This window comes from Cajanus cajan, chromosome 10, assembly GCF_000230855.2.
Source record: "Cajanus cajan strain Asha chromosome 10, NIPB_CcT2T_4, whole genome shotgun sequence".
Taxonomy (NCBI): domain Eukaryota; kingdom Viridiplantae; phylum Streptophyta; class Magnoliopsida; order Fabales; family Fabaceae; genus Cajanus; species Cajanus cajan.
This window is the reverse complement of record NC_138526.1, coordinates 20,032,801-20,053,866: the sequence shown is the minus strand read 5'-3', so window position 1 is coordinate 20,053,866 and position 21,066 is coordinate 20,032,801. Positions and strand designations below refer to the sequence as shown.

General features: G+C 36.6%; 1 non-coding gene across 1 annotated transcript; it reads left to right on the top strand.

Moving 5' to 3' along the window:
- The first annotated feature begins 9,086 nt into the window (after positions 1 to 9,086).
- On the top strand, positions 9,087 to 9,193 carry LOC145952963 (small nucleolar RNA R71). Its single transcript, XR_014430467.1, has one exon. It is a non-coding gene; the product is annotated as a small nucleolar RNA R71 (small nucleolar RNA).
- The last annotated feature ends 11,873 nt before the right edge of the window (positions 9,194 to 21,066 follow it).

Genomic DNA, 21,066 nt, shown 5'->3' with positions numbered 1-21,066 from the left:
TCATCTAAAGAGTCCAAAATATTAATATGCTTTACCTGAATGTATCATCCTAAGTTTCACCCCAAGAAAAATCATGGTTATGTAATGTTGGTGTAAAAATTTATCAACTATTGTGTTGTATATCACCTAGTCAATTGTCAAGTAAGTGATTCAGTCTAGAAAGGGTCTCAATTCCTTAAATAAGTTCCTACTCCATTATTAAGAGTTTTCTAGTAGTCATGAGTTCTTGAGGATTCTAAACAATGTGATTAAAAATAATGGGTGACAGTAATTGTAAAGGAAATGATTAAAATCAAGTAAAGAAGACTTTCAATAAAACTCGTAATAAAAAGTCATAGAAGATAATTATAAATACCTGGAAAGTAAAATTTTACAGATTTTGATCATGAACCTCATTTATAACTTTGTTCTTATAATTTATACCATTTTAATTCTTAGTAAGACAAACATATCAAGTTCACCTTATATGAAAGTCCACACACCTCAACAGGAAAACACACACAAACATCAAATCTCACCATAAAAGCAGAAGACAGAGTAAACACCAACAAATCAAAACTAAAAGGATTAATAATCAACTTCAATCTTTCTACACTAACAACAAATATAAAAGAGTGCATAGCACTAGAGTCAAATAGGGAATAAATATCCTAAGTAGCTTTGCCTTTCCTTTCAATAGATCAAAAAATATGGAAGCCTCAACTCTACTTAAAGCAACACCCAACCCACATTAATAGGTCATTCCACCTTTGTATACCTTTAGTTGGATTGGCCCTTGCTTGACAATCTCTTGCCAAGTGACCAAACTTTCCACACTAGAAGAACTTATGCTTCTTGAAAGTGCAATCCTTGATCAAATGGGCTCTTCCTCACTTGAAACATCTTATATTCTGAGCTCCTCCTTGGGGTGTCCTAAGAGGTCTCCTTATAACAAAACTCCCTTGAGATTGAGAGGTTTCTCATAAGGTTTCCTCTACTGACCACCCTTCCTAGGCCCAAGTAACCTTTCACAAGTTTTCACTAATGATGGAAATCTAATCCCCAAGGATCCCTTTGGAAGAGATAAGACCAAGAAGGGTGAAGGTTGATCCAAGGAGGCTCACACTTGAAGACCATTGGGCCTTTAATTAGGTCCATGGTTAGGAGGCTAGAGGAGGCTTTTGCAGAGGAGGTGTTTCTTAGACCTATGCTCAATATGAGTATTGAGTATGATTCCTCTTTTTAGTCTCATAGTCCCTATTGTACATACATTGTATAGTTTGATTTCTTGTACCTTGTATATAGTAGATACTTGTATAAGTATATTTTTTCCTTTGTATTTGTGAGACACTTTTTTTCTTTTATTTTAGGTTATCCTTTAGGAATTTAAGGTATGTTACTTGGAGACTTTTACTCTATTTGACCTTGTATTAAGGGTCATTCATTTTTGTATTTTTCAGTAGTAGAATTGGGGTGACAAATAGCAAGATGTGTAGGTGCAACTAGTAATTGGGCCAGAATTGGGCCTAGGCCAAATTTTACATATTATGCTTGTTTTGCTCCATATTTTTCAAGGAATTGATTTAGGTAGGTCTCACCATCATATGGTGAACCTAACTAAACCAACTCCAAGTTTTTGGATTGGATTAAATATGGAAAAACAAGTGGGCGGCCTAGCTTGTCTTACTTTGACCGAATTGCTTAGTTGACTTGTAAACTTGGGAAACTTGTGCTACAAGCTTCTAACTTAACTTAGCTTGCTTCCCAAGATTCTAAGTTAGAAGCTTGCTCCACAAGCCTCCTAAACCATCTAGGATGGTCAAGCCAAGCTAACCATGGTTCTCTTGAACCATAGTTAGCCTAGCTTGAACCATAAGTTTCCCCCACCCTATATAAACCTTTTTCTTACTTTTGTAATCACTTTCGATGATATTGATTGAGTGAGATTAGAATTTGCATGAAAATTCTCTCTTCCAAAAGTCTTAGACCTTTTTGATATTCATCCAATTCTCTTATCCTTTTCATAGAAGAGTGTGGTGAGGATTGAAGGGGCTTATCTTCCTTCCAAGGAGTGGCACCTCTTGAAGGGTTTTCTTCACCAACCGTGGTGATTCCAAGGCTTCTCCTTCCATTGGAAGCCTTGGAGAAGCTTAAGAAGAATCAAGGAGCCAAAGGTCTAGGGAGGAGCTTGAAGAGGAATCAACATCAATCCAGTTTCTCAACAAGTTTTCCATCAACTAATCTACTTCCTCATTCTAATCTTTCAATTGATTTTCCCTTCTCCACTAATGCAAGAAACTCTATGATAGTAATAGGAACCACCATACTTATTCAATTCGTACTTCAATCCTTCATTGAACTTCCTACACCTCCAAGCCTCAAAAGTAGCCTTAGAAATAAAATAAACCAAATGCTCAAACTTACTAGCATACTCTTAAACTATCATGTTTCCTTGATGTAACCTCAGGAACTCAGCCTCCTTTGAAAACTTTGAACTATCAAGAAAATATTTCTCAAGGAACACCCTTTTAAAGTTTTCCCAGCTCACAACTTCTCCCCTAGCTTCGATCATCTCGTGAGTACCTCTTCACCAGTATTCAACCTCACCCACTAACATATATACTACATAAGTTATCTTCCTATCTTTTGTGTTGACCAATCTCAAAGATGAAAACTTAGTTTATGTTTCGATGATTATAAAGAGTGTCTTTCATGGTTAAGAGAGCGCAAATCGTATTGATGTGTGTTTATGCTTTGTTAGGCATGTTTTCTTTGTGCATTATGAGTAACTTAGTCATATATTTCTTGTTAGATGGTGATTGATGATGAAAAGATTTTTAAAATGGTTTTAAACTTGAAAAATTGAGAATTTGAGCCTATCACTCAAAATAGTCGATTATCCACTTGTAATAATCGATTATTTACATTGTGTTTTGTCATTCTGAAAGACTCACTATAATAATCAATTATCACTGTGCAATAATCGATTATTTCAGAGTTAGCACTTTGTAATAATCGATTATTCCAGCAAATAATCGATTAAAGTGTTTTTGACTATTTTTCAAATTTACCAAGAATAAAATAATTGATTATCTATGAAAATAATTGATTATTTCAATTAGAGAGTTTGATGTATGGAAAACCGCAAGTGTACGGTTGTCGTCAAGTAATAAATATCGAATCACAGGGACTACGTGTTTGACCTAGAATTACTAGTATTTTAATTTGAATTTTAAAACAGATAGAATGTTTGTTTTGAGATGATAAGATCAGATTTGCTGGTAAAAGAGATAGTAATGCAATTAATGAATAAGATAAAACTTTAAGATAAGATAAGGAGATTTCCGGGAATCTAGGGTTCGCACAAAGAGTTCCAACAATATTGAATTATTATTTTCATTAATTAATTCTATTCCATCTTGAAGGTAGTCTTAACCTAATTTAATCCTTGCACCTTCTCAGGCTACGAGGACGTGTTCAATTAAAATTAATCCCTACTCTCGTGGTAATTACGTTCAATTAAACCCATTAAGATCTTTGTTAATCTATTACTCCTCGAAAGCTTAAATCAACTCTCGTGATTTAACACTCAAGTCTGTTCCTTTAGGTTCCGATAATTAGGTTCTCCTCTCAGTTCATCCCTAATTATCTATGATTATGAAAATTAAGATTAATTGTTTATCATAATTATAATCAAGTTCTCCTCTCAGTTCATCCTTAATTAATGTTATTATGAAAACAATAATGTTAAAGTTCATATATAAAATATAAAAGAACAAATCAAGAATTGGAATAAAATTAAGAAACTGAATAATGCATTAATAAAGAGGTTCTCAGAGGCTAAGCCCTGATCCCAGAAAAAGGGAAACTACTCACAGGAGTTCATAGTAGTTCTCCAAGAAAAGAAGAATAAAAGAAAAGCAAACCTTAGAGTCGATGGCACAGACGCCCAACCTTCTCTAAGTGTCAAAAACAAAAAAAACTGTCTCCGAAAACAAAAGTACTGTTCTAGGCTAACCTCATCTAATTTATAACCTAAAAGGGTAAAAAGGTAAAACTACCAAGATAAAAATTACAAAAATAAAAATAAAACATAAAACTTAAAAAGCTGGGACGCGAAGTGAATCACGGCCGTGACTGAGAATCACGACCGTGATCTTCTCTGGAGCACATTCATTCACCAAATCGACGCGAAGTGAATCACGACCGTGACTGAGAATCACGACCGTGATCTTCTCTGGAGCACATCTATGAAGGGTCAGTGGCGTTCACGGGTGTGATTGGGAGTCACGGCCGTGATTTTCTCTGGTGAATCACGGGCGTGATTTAGAATCACGGCCGTGATTTTCCCTGTAGCTCAGCATTTCCTCTTTAATTCTTAAATCTTGATCCTGCTCAGAGAAAACACAACACATACCAAGAAAAGCATAAAATAGGAAAATGATATAAAAATTTATTAAAAACATGAAAGATATGCATGATTATGCTATGAATTCTTGTGAATTAAAGTGCTAAAATACGAGTAAAATACACAACATCAAATAACCCCAAACTTGAACTTTTGTTTGTCCTCAAACAATAATTAGCACTTTGAAAAAAAAAAAAGAATCATCAAGAATTAACTGAGCATTTAAAATCTTCACTCTTAGTCTCACAAGGTCCAATTAGAATCTTAATCTTTCATTACTAGCGCCAACTCTTAGTTTCTAAGAGTTTCATGATGTCAAATCTTGTAAAGCTCATTAGTCAAACGAAGATAATTTAACAGAAATAATTTTTCAATGCTTGTGACACAAATAGGGGTAATATTTTTATTTTTGTTTTTGTCTCACCTAAAACATTTCCCCAGTAGCCAATCAGTGTAGAGAGGATGATAATTTCAAGAACACGTAGCCTCAAAGGGGGTCTAGCTATTTTACTAAACAATTCCCCAGTAGCTAATTAGTTCCCTTAGTTTTCTAAGGTTAAGAATATTCTCCCTCTAACCTATGACCTCAAAGGGGTGCTAGGTGATTTTTTTTTTTTTTTTTTATTACCCCCCAAAAGCTTTTAAGCACGAATTAAAAAGAATTTATCTTCAAGAGACTATTTTTATAATTCTCGATCATTTCAAGTCTCAATACTAAGAACCAAGTGCTAGCCACAAAACCAGCTAATTTTTCAACATTTTGTTCTGAGACTTCAAGATTCAATTCATCACATTCAGTGTTTTCAAAGACGAACAATTTCATTAAAAATATTTACTTTTCAAACACAAATTCAAGCTGGGATTAACTGAATATGTATATATGCATGATTTTTTTTTTTTTTTTTTTTTTTTTTTTTTTTTTTACTTTGCATGAATGAATGAAATGCGTACATCCTCCTAACCCCAAACTTAAAGATTTGCTTGTCCCGAAGCAAAGAGCTAATGAATGCATGATAGATTATTTTGACAAAATTATAAAATGCATGAATATGCAACCAACCCACAACAGAAAGGAATGCTTGTCCCTAAGTATCAGAGTAAAATAAGGAATAAGAAAGATCTCACTGTGGTGGAAAATCATCTGGATACCGTTGAATGTGCCATTGATACATTTGATCAACCATGTAATTATAATGCTGCTGGCGTTCATCCATTTGTTTCAGCCGGTTATCCATTGATTGAATAGCTGCCAGGATAGCAGCATTGTCCACCTCAGGTCCAGGATGTAGAGGGGGTTGTTCAGGAGCTGCTTCCTCATCTGCAGGAGCCGCTTCCTCAGCTGCTGGAGGTAGGTCCTCTAATGGCTCCAGTGGAAACTGCCGTGTAGCCCGGTTCTTCACGGTGTATGTTGGATTTGGTAACTGGTGGTGCACTCCCGACTGGGTTACTACAAAGTAGTATTTATCATCTTCATCTTTCGCAATGCAGTTCATAGAAGAGCAGGTAGCAAAATTAATAGTACGGCTTCCAGGGAGTGATTCTAACTGGTCCAGCCAAGCGTGATAGCCAAGGTGTTTGGCGATAGTGGTAATGAGGCCGCCATTCACAATCGCACCGTGGCTGGTATTGGAAATACTCTGGAACTGTCGTGCCAAATGACTGCCAGAATCAATAGGCTCCTCTCTGTTTTCCATCATAGCCCATAAAAGTAAAAGGTCGCTCAAACGAACCTTTCCTTCAGAATCACCTCGGGCCAAAACAGTAGAGGCAATAAAGCGGTGCATAATACGGATGGCGGGATGGCGGAAAGCAGAGGAATTACATTTTCCAGCGACCCAATTACTTGTACCTGTTAAACTATACCAAAAAGAACCAGGGTTGAAAGAACTTGGGGTTCTCGTGCTCCCTCCAGTGGGAAATCCAAAAATATTATTGAACTGAGCCAGGGTTAATTCGTGTTCTTGGTTAAACATACGGAAAGAAATCAAACCTTCAGAACAATTTGGCCCAGATAATATTTCCGTGTGGAGAGAGCTCAAGAACTCAAGAACTAGTCGAGGATAAACAACATCATTATGCATGGTAGCAAAGGTTGTCCACCCAATGTTAGTTAACATGAAATTGATATCAGCACGTAAACCCAACTTACGAATAAATGGGAAGTCGAGATACCTGGTAGGATGGATAGTGCGGAAGCGTAATACCTCGTTCCGCTCACGCTGTTCATCGTTCCGATAGAACCTCGGAGGAAGGTGCGGAATTTCACTTGCTTCTTCCTCGTAACTGTGGGTATCGGAAGCGGTGGAGGACGAACCAACGGTACGGGTGCGCTTGGGAGCCATGGATGAACGGAAGGAGTGAATGTGGGAGGAAGAGGGAAGAAGAGGAAGAAGAAGTGAGGAGCTAGGGTTTGGGAGAGAAGAAAAGAGAGAATGGGCAGAGTTCGTAAGTTTGAGAGAAGTGAGAATGTAAAAGGAGGGGGAAAAATATATAAGGGAAAAGGGGAATTTCAAAAAAAATCACGGGTTGTATCTGTTGAGCGTCAGCAGGGAATCACGGGCGTGATTGGAAATCACGGCCGTGATTCTCTCTGGAGTTTTCCAAAAAATTTTCCAGAGAAGATCACGCCCGTGATTTAGAGTCACGATCGTGATTCTCTCTGGAGTTTTCCAAAAAATTTTCCAGAGAAGATCACGCCCGTGATTTAGAGTCACGGTCGTGATTCTCTCTGGAACTCTGAAATTTTTTTTTTTTATTTTTTATTTTTTTTATTTTTATTTTTTATTTTTTTTTATTTTTTATTTTTTATTTTTTTTTTTGGAATAAAATTAATGAAATGCGTACGTCCTCCTAACCCCAATCTGTTGAAGGCTCAAGAAGACTTTCTACTAGAGGATCTTTTTCTTTACACGGGGGACTTGAATCGATCAAGCAAGCATAATTAGGTTGAATCCCCTCAAGATCTATGTGCTTTCCTCCAACTAGAAAATTCTCCAAGGGATCCCTCAAAATAGATCTCATGACTTCTTCCTCCATGTTTTTAGGCAATATATCAACCCTGCAGCAAATATTTTCAAGAGAAGGTTGTCTAACAGATTTAGCAATATTAAATTCCATTATTTCATCATTAATGGATAAGGACAATTTTCCATGTTTGACATCTACTATCACGCCTGCTGTAGCCAAAAATGGTCTACCTAGTATGATTGGTATTTGTTTGTCCTCTTCCATTTCTAAAACAACAAAATCTCCCGGAATTAAAAATTTACCTATCTTAACTGGAACATCTTCTAAAATTCCTATGGGATATTTTATAGATCTATCTGCTAACTGGATTGACATTGCTGTAGGCTTTAATTCTCCCATATCTAATTTCTTGCAAATTGATAATGGCATTAAACTGATACTTGCCCCAAGGTCACATAAGGCTTTTTCAAACCTTAGATTTCCAATGAGACAAGGTATAGAGAAACTACCAGGATCCTTAAGTTTTTTGGGCAAATTATGATGGATCAATGTAACAGTCTCTCTATCATCCAATTTCCTTCGGTTAGCTAAAAGATCCTTAAGAAATTTAGCATATGTAGGCATCTGTTGTAGAGCTTCTACAAATGGAATGTTTACATACACTTGTTTGATCATATTTAAAAATTTTTCAAATTGTCTATCAAGTTTAGTCCTTGCTAACCTTTGGGGAAAAGGAATTGGAGGGTGATAAACAGTTTGAGGCTTTGATGAAGATACTTTTTCTTTTTCTAATCTCTCTTTTTCAGGTTTTTCAACCATAGGAGAAGCGTCTTCATCAATCTCAATATTATCATTTTGATTAGACACAGGTCCGTCTAATTTCTTCCCACTCCTTAAAGTAACAGCATTAACATTTTCAGCTGGGTTTGCAACTGTTTTACCTGGGAACTTACCTGGAGAATTGTTTGAACTAGGCATCAACTGTGCAATTTGATTTTCCAGCATCTTGTTGTGGAGAGTAATATTCTCAACCTTGACAACAAGGTTTTGAATAGAATTTGCCATTGAATCATTGGTCTGTTTTTGATTAGTGACAAAATTCTCCATAAGGTTTTCTAATCTTGAAACACTTTGTTGAATTGAGGGTGTCTGTACTGGATTTCCTTCCCCATTAATGAAGTGATTGGACGGACGGAAATTAGGTTGCTGATTGCTAGTTCCTTGAACTGGGTTATTCTTCCAAGAAAAGTTAGGATGATTCTTCCAACCAGGGTTGTATGTGTTGGAATATGGATTACTCTTCTCTCTTCGAGGAGTGTCATAGAAATTATGAGAAGCTGCCACCTGTTCAGTAGTATCTTCTTTTTCTCCAGTAAAAATTGAGGTACAATCTACTGCAGTGTGCCCTTGTTCCCTACAAAGGTCACATACTTGATTTGTAGCCACTGAATTAACCTCAGCTTTTTCCATCTTGTCTAATCTTTGATTAAGAGTATCAAATTTTGCTAAGAGTAACTCAATATTGTTCACTTCATATCGCCCCGGAGTTCCTTTCCTTGCTGTGACTTCTCTTTCACTGTATTGGCTGTGATTTGAGGCTACATTTTCCAAAATAATCATGCAGTCATTAATAGGTTTCCCCATGAAAGATCCTCCAGCTGCTGAGTCTAATATCATGGTGCTTTGTTGGTCCAATCCTTCAAAGAAAAATTGGATGGTAAGCCAACGGTTGAAGCCATGTTGTGGGCATGCTTGAAGATATCCTTTGAACCGCTCCCATGCTTCATAAATAGTCTCTCCAGTGCCTTGTTGGAAATTAGTGATTTTCTTCCTCAATTCTTTAGTTTTAGAAGGAGGAAAGAATTTCTCTAGAAAAGCTCTTTCACATAATTCCCAAGTTGCTATCTTTTCTCTAGGCACTGTTCTTAGCCACACCTTTGCCTTATCTCTCAAGGTGAGTGAGAATAAGCGGAGTCGCATTCCATCGGAAACTTCATCATCAAATTGCTGGGTCTCACAGATTTCCAAGAACCCCTCTAAGTGGTCATTAGGATCTTCTGATGGTAGTCCTCCAAAGGTGTTCTGTTTGAGCATATTCACCAGAGAAGCTGGTACAGTAGCTCCAGTTTGCATCTCCCCTCCAGGAATCCCACGAGCTACGGGTGCAGAGTAATCCCGAAGTGGTAAATTATCTCGTTGTGCAGCCATGTCAAATTCTCTAAAAAGGTTTCTTTTCCTTCTCAGGAGAGTTCTTTCAATCTCAGGATCAAGTGGTGTTGGTTTCCCAAGACGTAGAGATCTCTTTTGCATTAACCCTAAGGCACTGCAAAAAAAAAAAAAAGAAAGTGACCCGTGAAATCTGAATTGGAGAAGTAAACACTAAAAAAAAAATTATTTATTTATTAAATTTTTTTTTTTTTTTAAAATTTGAATTAAAATAATTGTAATTTAAATCAAGAGACGTAGTCCCCGGCAACGGCGCCAAAAACTTGATGTATGGAAAACCGCAAGTGTACGGTTGTCGTCAAGTAATAAATATCGAATCACAGGGACTACGTGTTTGACCTAGAATTACTAGTATTTTAATTTGAATTTTAAAACAGATAGAATGTTTGTTTTGAGATGATAAGATCAGATTTGCTGGTAAAAGAGATAGTAATGCAATTAATGAATAAGATAAAACTTTAAGATAAGATAAGGAGATTTCCGGGAATCTAGGGTTCACACAAAGAGTTCCAACAATATTGAATTATTATTTTCATTAATTAATTCTATTCCATCTTGAAGGTAGTCTTAACCTAATTTAATCCTTGCACCTTCTCAGGCTACGAGGACGTGTTCAATTAAAATTAATCCCTACTCTCGTGGTAATTACGTTCAATTAAACCCATTAAGATCTTTGTTAATCTATTACTCCTCGAAAGCTTAAATCAACTCTCGTGATTTAACACTCAAGTCTGTTCCTTTAGGTTCCGATAATTAGGTTCTCCTCTCAGTTCATCCCTAATTATCTATGATTATGAAAATTAAGATTAATTGTTTATCATAATTATAATCAAGTTCTCCTCTCAGTTCATCCTTAATTAATGTTATTATGAAAACAATAATGTTAAAGTTCATATATAAAATATAAAAGAACAAATCAAGAATTGGAATAAAATTAAGAAACTGAATAATGCATTAATAAAGAGGTTCTCAGAGGCTAAGCCCTGATCCCAGAAAAAGGGAAACTACTCACAGGAGTTCATAGTAGTTCTCCAAGAAAAGAAGAATAAAAGAAAAGCAAACCTTAGAGTCGATGACACAGGCGCCCAACCTTCTCTAAGTGTCAAAAACAAAAAAAACTGTCTCCGAAAACAAAAGTACTGTTCTAGGCTAACCTCATCTAATTTATAACCTAAAAGGGTAAAAAGGTAAAACTACCAAGATAAAAATTACAAAAATAAAAATAAAACATAAAACCTAAAAAGCTGGGACGCGAAGTGAATCACGGCCGTGACTGAGAATCACGACCGTGATCTTCTCTGGAGCACATTCATTCACCAAATCGACGCGAAGTGAATCACGGCCGTGACTGAGAATCACGACCGTGATCTTCTCTGGAGCACATCTATGAAGGGTCAGTGGCGTTCACGGGTGTGATTGGGAGTCACGGCCGTGATTTTCTCTGGTGAATCACGGGCGTGATTTAGAATCACGGCCGTGATTTTCCCTGTAGCTCAGCATTTCCTCTTTAATTCTTAAATCTTGATCCTGCTCAGAGAAAACACAACACATACCAAGAAAAGCATAAAATAGGAAAATGATATAAAAATTTATTAAAAACATGAAAGATATGCATGATTATGCTATGAATTCTTGTGAATTAAAGTGCTAAAATACGAGTAAAATACACAACATCAGAGTTCTATAAATATCAATTTTCAAACTAAAAAAAATTGAAATACTTATAACTTTGTGAAATCTTTTGTGAAAAAGGCTTTTTAAAATTCTCCATTTTCTCTATGAAAGAATCCTTTGTGGATAATTTCAAGAAGGGGTTCAAGAATCATCATCATCCAACTAAAGAGAAAGGCTAAGCTACTCTAACTTTGATTCACCTCTTTGATTGATTTTGTATCCAAGTGAATTCATTCTAAAACTCTATTTATCATTGCTATTGAGTAGGTTTCTCAAGATTAAAGGTTTTGTAGTGGGTTACTACAAGGGATATTTCTTGGGGTTCCAGAAATGAGCGTATCTCTAGGATTCTAGGAGTTTATTGCATATGTGAGTGATTGTAATACTCTTAATCTAGAGATTTTAAGAAATTTCAATCAAGGTGATTGGGGACTAGATGTAGGTCACAATGGTAGTGGTTGAACCAATATAAATCCTTTGTGTCATTTCTTTCTATCCTTACACTCTATATTTGAATTCTCCCTAACATTGATTGAATGTGTTAACTCTCTTATATTTGAATCTTGTATATCAAATAGGATTCAACATATAATTTGCTCTTAAAATCTAAAATCAATCTCAACATTTTATCCCATATATTGTAAATCAATAAACTTATTTGAAAAGATTTTAGAAGAGTTTTTGAAAATTGAAGATCTTGAAAACAAATTTTTAAAATATCCAATTCACGTCTTTCTTGGATAAAGTCATATTTTCTAACATTTTGGACATTCCATCACCCTAAAGATCTTTTCAATCTCACTAATCCACTAGTTAGCTACCTTTGGATCAATTTCTCTTTTAAATTGAGGAGGGATTCCCCTTTTTGAACTCAACAAGTCCCTTGTACCCTTGAGAAACTACTGGTCTAGTTGTCTCAGTTGCAGCCTTGTTGGCCTCCATTTGAGCCAATGCAACATTTTGTTGATGCATCGCAATAGCCATTGTCTCCATGACTTTAGTAACCTTATTAGAATCAAAGGGAGGATGGGGAGTATGTTTAAGAGGTCTACCTATCATCCTATATTAAGATCATTAAAACCCATGAGATAAAACTGAACAACAACAACAACACAACTACAACACTTATTAGCTACATGACAAAAACAAAATGGGATCAACCTCATAGAGTGCCCAAAAGACTTAACTAGGCTTTGATACCATAAAAGTGTATTAGCCTGACAGGTCACTACAATTGATACAATTCAACTACCATGCAACAAAAAACAAAAATCAACTAGCTTAAGGTTATCATGCAAACAGTTCTAGGATATTCGTACAACAGTTGTATATGTAATACATATAATTATAAGAAAAACATTAAACATAACATGTTCATAGACTGAAAACATAAAGCCTTTTAAGGGGATATAGTAATCTTGAATATGTATATACAAGTGGTAAATATCTACAATTAAAAAAAAAACTAAAAACAAGCCTTAGGTATTTGGTATCATGAGATTTGGTTCTTTCATGGAGGTTTCTTCTAAACATTTTCATGTATGGTGGAATCTTATGCCATTGTAGGGTAGATCGACCAGACAATGATTAAGATCAACCCTATCACCATTACAATAGTCTCTAGTTGCAAGAAAGAAGGTCTGACCTATTCTAAAAACTAGGAAGAGGTCATCACTTAAGATATAATGGATGCTATGTTGTATCCATCTCCTCAACCAACATATAAGATGAAGTTGAAGAGGTATCCCCACACGACAAACTTGAAGCCTCTTTATAGGTTGTTGCACAACCTATTGTTCAACACATTCATCCTTAAGTGTGGCTCTAGGGATAATGTCTTTGATGTGGATTGGTTCTATCTTTACCATCTATGCTTAGGGGTGAAGATTAATCTGCCCAGTTTGGTGTACAACCATTTGAAGTCTTGTCTTAGCTAGAGACAAAGAAAGAAGAAAAAGAACACCCATTCTCTACGAGATGCTCTTTGCAAATTGATTGAGTAGGCTGACATCAACACTTTTGACTATGAGAAGGGGAAGGAAGCTAGAGAGGTTCCTTCAACCACCTTGAAGCGAATGGGGATTGCCCATTTGTTTCATGAGACCAAGAGGATGCCAGACAAAATGAAAACAAAGTTTGAGGAGAAGTCACCCTTGATGAAGCCTACAACCAACCAACAAACCTCTACAGCTATCCACAAGCCCAAATAGTAACCCAACCATCAGTCCAACCTCCAACCTAAACAACACCACCAAAAACATAAGAACTAAAACCACTTTGTATAATTGTTGATGATTCTTCACCTAATTTATAAGATAAGCTACTTTCATTTCGTCTTTTTCATTCCCAACCTACTTTATCTCATTCACCACCACCACAAACACAAGCCTAAGCTCCCTAACCTTAACAGTCCAAGAATAGACACTTGGTGCATGGGCTCAATAAGCCAAAGAACAAGTAGGAGGAGCAAAATCTCTTCAAGCGAGCCAAAGTTCTGTCTTAATTAGAGGCAGAAAAGTAAAAGAGAAAAGAAGAAAACCAGGCTGCTGAGGAAGCTTAAATGCTGGAGGAAGCACTACATCTATCAACTAAGCAATTCACCATAACAATAGACACATCTGTCTGTATTTGATGAAGACTTTCATCAACCCTTATGATGAGAGTGCCTGATGTTATAGAGAGTCTACACGTAACCTAAACACATGTATCTAAGGTTCAGGCTTTGGCTCTTGAAGTAGATATTCGTAGTTTGTTGAGGAGACTATTGATAAGGCTAATGACAATGCATAACTATCACTTGAAGTTTTGCATTAAAGGCCATCCCTTTGAATGTGGATACATCCTTGGTTTTTTCTGACCCTCGAAGCCTTGAGGCTTTCATCTCCATGGTTTAACTAAGCGAGGATGATGATATTTTAAGTGTTTACTCAAAGGAGTAGGCTAAGCTTGAACATTTTATCAGAGGAGACAACCACATATCAATAATTTGTAGAACTCCCTGTCTACAAATCTACATAAAGGTCCCCATTATATAACATGCAAGAGTACTTTCAAATGTGTTACAAGGATGAGCAATGTGACTCCCTTTACCTCTCATGCCATAAAATATAAATAATATAAAATTGATTACCTTGATATAATACTTGAAGTCAAAATCCATATAAGTAGAAAGAATCGCATTGTATCTTAAACACATAATACAACATAACTGAAGAATTAAAAACTAATGTTCTCCAAATGAATCAACAAAACAAAGTCCTAACTAATCTCTAATGTTCATGTCCTATTAGAGCGACCCAACATTGAGGACTGGGCTTTATCACCAACATCTTCAACACCATGCTAATGATCACCTACAAAAAGGCAAGAACAACAACACAAAAGAAAGGAAGTGAGAAACATCTCACTCTAGGTCATGGTAGAGGAATACAAATCAGCTAGCCAAACATAAATAATGCATAGAATAAGATATAACATACACAAATAACATTATCCTAACAATCATTCAGCCATAGAGTACACCAAAAATATCATCATCACACTTGGTTCATTCATAGCACATCAAATAATAATAAAAAAAAATTATAATTCTTTATGCAATGGACATGATGGTTTTACACCACATGTGGATAATCGTTGGTTAGTTAATGCTCCAGATAGATACAATGTCAATGCATATGACCCCTTGGCTAAAAGTATAGTTCACATCAACATAAAAAGTGGAATGTGAGGCTTGTGATTTCTAACACATCAAATGTGTACACCAAATTTTAGTCAGATTCACCATTTTCCAAGTTCCCAAAGTCAAAAGTCCTATTTTCTTATACCTTAGTGTATCTTTTTAATTATTCATACATCCACCTAATGTTTCCTTATACCATAACCCAAATTTTTTTGTTTAATACATAATTCCCCATGACATAATAGTCATTAAACCAATTGAAAGAAAATAATACAAAATATTTCTAGCATACCAATGCTTAAAAGAAACTAAAATACAATAAAATCCACACAAATAGACAAACAGTGAAATGACTATAAATTCATATACTCCAAACAATTTAGATCAACCAAGCCATGTCCTTGCATTACAATATCATCCTAACCAATATGCCAAAGGTCAAACACCCTCATACTTAGCTAAACACACAATCCAATATATTCAAAAATTGAATTTGCACGCTGTAGTTAAATTGTCAGAGTTCACACTTTCACAGTCTTATCAATTTCAAAACTACCCCAGGTTCCAAAGTAAATACTTCATATCACAAAATTAAATTTTAGATTATAAAACAATATACATTGTGGTTCATCAAACTATACAAAGCATAGAAAATTCATAAACTAACCATTTTATCGGCTGTTACATATTATTTCAATTCTTCTATTGAAAACAATTAAAACAAATCTTAATACTTTTCCAAAGGTTATCCATGTTCTAAATTCATTTTTAAGGTCAAAATAACTAAATTAAATCATTTTAGAAGGCAACTATAGAAAACAAAACAAGTGCATCAAAAGTGCCAAAACTTAATTATAAGTGCTAAATTGCTCATATATCGGGTTTTCACAAAATAAATGAGAAAACATACATTTTCACACTTGGTAAGAACATTTTAAACATTAAAAACTATATAAAAACAGGTTTATCATCCCCAAAAATTACACCATTTTCGTTATAAAGAAAGAAGATTTTACAAAAGTGCTCAAAACTTGTTTTAATCATATATTTTATTAGAAAACTCCATTGTATATCAATGATCTTTGAACCAAACCCTAGGTTTTCATATCCAAGGAATCCATTTTTCACATTAATAATTAAAAATAACCAATATATCAATGTAGACCAGAACAAGGCAGTCACAATGTTTTTTAGATTTTATTTTTCAAGATCAAAAGAAACTACAACAAGCAAGAGTTCAATGGTTGGGATCAACTTCTCTTACCTCAAGGAAGCTTTTCTCAAGATGAATGGAGAAAACAAGCTTCTACACAACTTCTCCTAAGGAGAACAAGCTTAAGGTAAGTTAAAAGAGAAATCGATGGAAATCTAATCCCCAAGGATCCCTTTGGAAGAGCTAAGATCAAGAAGGGAGAAGGTTGATCCATAGGAAGCTCACACTTAAAGACCATTGGGCCTTTAACAAGGTCCGTGGTTAGGAGGCTAGAGGAGGCTTTTATAAAGAAGGTGTTTCTTAGACCTATGCTCTTCATGAGCATTGAGTATGATTCCTCTTATTAGTCCCTTAGCTTCTATTGTATATACATTGTATAGTACTTGTACATAGTAGTTACTTGTATAGGTGTATTTTACATTTGTATTTGCGAGGCACCCTTTTTCTTTTCTTATAGGTCATCCCTTTAGGATTCTAGGGTATGTTTCTTGGAGACTTTTGCTCCATTTGACCTTGTATTAAGGATCAATGATTTTCATATTTTTAGTAGTAGAAGTGGGGTGACAAATTGTAAAATGTGTAGGTGAAGCTAGCAATTGGGCCTTTGAGCTCGAACAATGAGGAGAAAACAACATTCATAATAGAATCAACCAATTTTTGCTATCGAGTCATGCCCTTCGAATTAAAAGATGTTGGTGCAACATACCAATGCCTCATGGACAAAATCTTTACGAGACAAATCGGCTGAAATCTAGAGATGTATGTGGACGACATGGTTGTTATGTCAGATAACATTGAAGCACATGTCTGACACGAACAAATTTTTTTCCCAATTACGCAAATATGACATGTGGCTGAATCCTAAAAAATGTGTTTTTAGGTAAGTAATGGCAAGTTCCTCAGGTTCATGCTTACTGCTCGGCGCATTAAAGCTAACCCATTTAAATGTCAAGCCATCATAGAAATGAGAAACCCTCACTCGGTTAAAGAAGTACATCGACTTGTTGGACACTTAGCCTCTTTAGCTCGATTTTTGCCAAAAGTAGACAAAACATCTCGCTGAATCTTGATTATCTTGAAGAAAGGGAAAATTTTCAAATGGATCAACGACTGCAAAACGACCTTTGCTCATTTGAAGAAAACAATCGCCACTCACCAATGCTCACAAAACTAATTGGCAGATCGCCCCTTATTGTCTATATTTTCATTTCCAACACTACCGCTAGTTCAACTTTGGTTCAGGACTTGCTTGAAGGATAAACACCTATTTATTTCGTTACTCGAATCTTGCTCAACCTAGAGACAAGATATCAGCTAATAGAGAAGGTAGCCTTGGGTGTTGTACACACAGCTCGATGCTTGCCCCAATACTTCCAAAATTACCTAGTTTTCATTCGAATAGATTACCCTATAGCCAAGGTGTTGAGTAAACCTGAGTTAGCCGGGCAAATGATGACATGGTCACTTGAGTTATCGGCATTTGACATTTGCTTCAAGCCATGGGGACCAATTAAAGCCCAATGTCTAGTGAATTTCGTCAATGAATTACATCCTGTCAAGGTCCTCCAGCCGACTTCCTAGACCCTCCATGTAGATGGGTTGTCCAACCAACACGATAGACTCTAGAAAGCCCAAGTGGACTCATGATTGAACAGTCTATTAGGTTCAGTTTCAAAGCTTCTAACAATCAAGTTGAGTATGAAGCTTTGCTAGCCGGACTAAAGTTGGCTCGAGAAATGAGGGTCGAAAAGGCATCCTGCAATAGCGACTCCAAGGCTGTAGCCGAACAAATCAATGGCTCATTCCAAGTAAAAGACCCTTTAATGTTGGACTACTTCAATGTCTTTCAAAGATTAAAGGAAAGCTTCACAAGCATCTAAGTCCAACACATACCAAGAACTAGCAATGAGGCTGATTAGTTAGCTCGCTTGGCCAACAACAAGAAACCAAGACAGTTAAGAACTATCATACAATAAGAGTTGCCAATACCTAGCATCGATCTCGAAAACGTATGCAAATTGACAAAAAATCTAGCTGGTTGACAAACATTCAAACATTTTTAGAAATTGGAGTGCTCCCAAATAATACAAAGCAAGCTAGAAAAGTTAAGGTCCAATTAGCCCGATATGCAATCATTCCGGGATATTTATACTAAAGGGGATTCTCCATTCCTCTTTTGAAATGCCTAACACTAGAGTAGGATGACTACGTCTTAAGAGAGATACATGAAGGAATTTGCGGTATGCATTCAGGCGGAGGAACCATGGCCTCTAAAGTATTGCGATTAGGTTACTATGTTGGCCAACTTTAAAATCTGATTGTGCAGTTTTTGTTAAGAAATGTTTCAAGTGTCAAGCACACGGAAACATCATTCGACAACCAATCGAGCCACTCCACTTTATTTCTTCACGTTGGCCTTTTGCCATGTGGGGAATAGATATTCTTGGTCCTTTCCTCATAGGAAAAGGCTAATGCAAGTTCCTTATAATGGCTGTTGATTTCTTCACCAAATGGATCGAGGCTGAGCCATTAGCCACCATCAATGCATAAAGTGCGCAAAAGTTCTTGTGGAAAAATGTTATCACCCGATTCGACATTCCACAAACATTAGTCAGTGATAATGGTCTGTAGTTCACCAATAGACACCTCAACGAGTTTCTATAGGGCTTAGGTATTAAGCTCTACTTCACATCCATATAGCACCCACAATCAAACGTTCAAGATGAATCAGCCAACAAGATCATCTTGACCGAACTACATAAATGACTTGGCCGCACGAAGAGAGCTTGGGCAGAAAAATTACTAGAAATCCTCTAAGCTTACTAATGCACACCACAATCCACAATAGGTGAAACACCTTTCTAATTTACCTATGGTTTCGAGGTCATGTTTCTAGTCGAGGTCGGGGAACCCTCATTTCGACATCTACACTTCTAGGTCAAACATAACAACCAAGAGATTCGTGCCGACCTCGACCTAGCTAAAGAGACTCGAGAATGAGCAAGAGTGGTCGTAGAAGCCACAAAACAACGAATGATGCGAAAATTCAAATCTAGAGTGAAACCACGGGATTTTCAAGAGGGTGATTTAGTTTGGTGAATCTATGGAGACGCAGGGAAAGATTTAAGGGAAGGTAAATTAGTAGCAAACTAGGACAACTCATTCCAAATCAAATAGAATCGTCCCAATGGAGCATACAAACTAGAAAAACTCTCCGACAAGGTTTTCCCAAGAATGTGGAATGCCATGCATCTAAAAATTTATTATAGTTAGTTCATTGTATAATGCACTCTTTTCCTCACTCGACTTTTTTTCTCCCTAAAAGATCGTGAAAGGGTTTTTGGTTGAGAAGGTTTTTAATGAGGCACTTCAAATAACAAGCAATAAAAATTTGTTTCCATAACATACTCTTGCTTAAAGACGGATATTCAGATTCTTTTCTCAAGGCTTCCCTCCCAAGTGACCACTCGGCCAAGGACGTGCCTTAAGATTCTTTTCACAAGGCTTCCCTCTCGAGTGACTCATTCGGCTAAGGATGTGCCTTCGAATTCTTTTCACAAGGCTTCCCTCCTAAGTGACTCACTTGGTCAAGGATGTGCCTTCAGATTCTTTTCACAAGGCATCCCTCTCGAGTAACCACTTGGCTAAGGACGTGCCTCCAGATTCTTTCCACAAGGCTTTCCTCCCGAGTGATCACTTGGCCAAGGACGTGCCTTCAAATTTTTGCTCAAGGCTTCCCTCTTGAGTGACTCAATCAACCAAGGATATGGCTTTGGATTTTAGCTTAAGACTTCCCTCCCAATGACCATTCGGCCAAGGACATGCCTTTAGATTTTATTCACTTGGCTTCTCCCGAGTGACTCACTCGACAAAGGATGTGCCTTCAGACTTACTCAAGGTTTCCTTCTTGTGCAACCCACTTGACCGAGGACTTGCCTTCGGATCCTCCAATGAAGATTTACCTCCTGGGTATTCAGTCGGCTAAGGACATACCTTGCAAAACTATTCACCCACGCATAAACACAAAAAAAAAATACTATTGGCAAAAACTTAGTAAAAACATGCATAAGTATATACCAGGAAACAGATGGAATTCATTAAGAAAGAAAAGGGCTCTATCATCCCAAATACAAAAAAGGGGGGCACTAACAACCCCAAAATACAGGTTAAAAATGATGTACTGGTCAACTACATTATCCTCATCCCCAGTCGGCCTAACATCATCTTGAATGAGGGCATCAACATTAGGAATAAGCTCTTTCAGCATGTCCCCGAACAACATGAAAGCTCCTTGGTAGAAATCGTTCCCAACATCAAACTCAAAGTCCTCAGGAAGTTGGCAGAAAAACTTGGCTTGACGATCGGCCTCATTAAACCCAACCTCATGTTGCTCAAAGACTTGCCCCTTGGCATATTCCTTGAACTAAGCTAGTTTATCCTTGGCCTTATGGGCCTCCTCAATGTCGCACTTCCCCTTGGTAGCGGCTCATTGGAGGTCTAGCTGAAGGGTGTCATTCTCTCAACAGAGCCTATCCATCTTGGTCACAAACTTCTTGTTCTTTATTGTGAGATTGTCATTGGCTGATAAGGCTTCAATAGTAGCCTTCTTAACGTTCTCCAACTTGTTTCTCATACTCACCAACTCCTCGATCGACTCCATGGCAAGGCTATGGGCAAGTATAGTAGAACATGTCTGGACTTCATAAAAGTACTTTCATTTGGACCGAGTGTCTAACTGATCCAAGTAGTCACGACCTTGAGGAGACATTATATCTGGCCGAATGAGACTATCAGCCAAAACATCTTGGCTCAAGAAACCCCAAGACGAAAAGGTGGGAGGCACCACAATCGAGCTCTAAGAAGTGTCAGAAATTGTTTGTTGTTTAAGTTTCTTCAACTTCTTAGGGCACTACTACT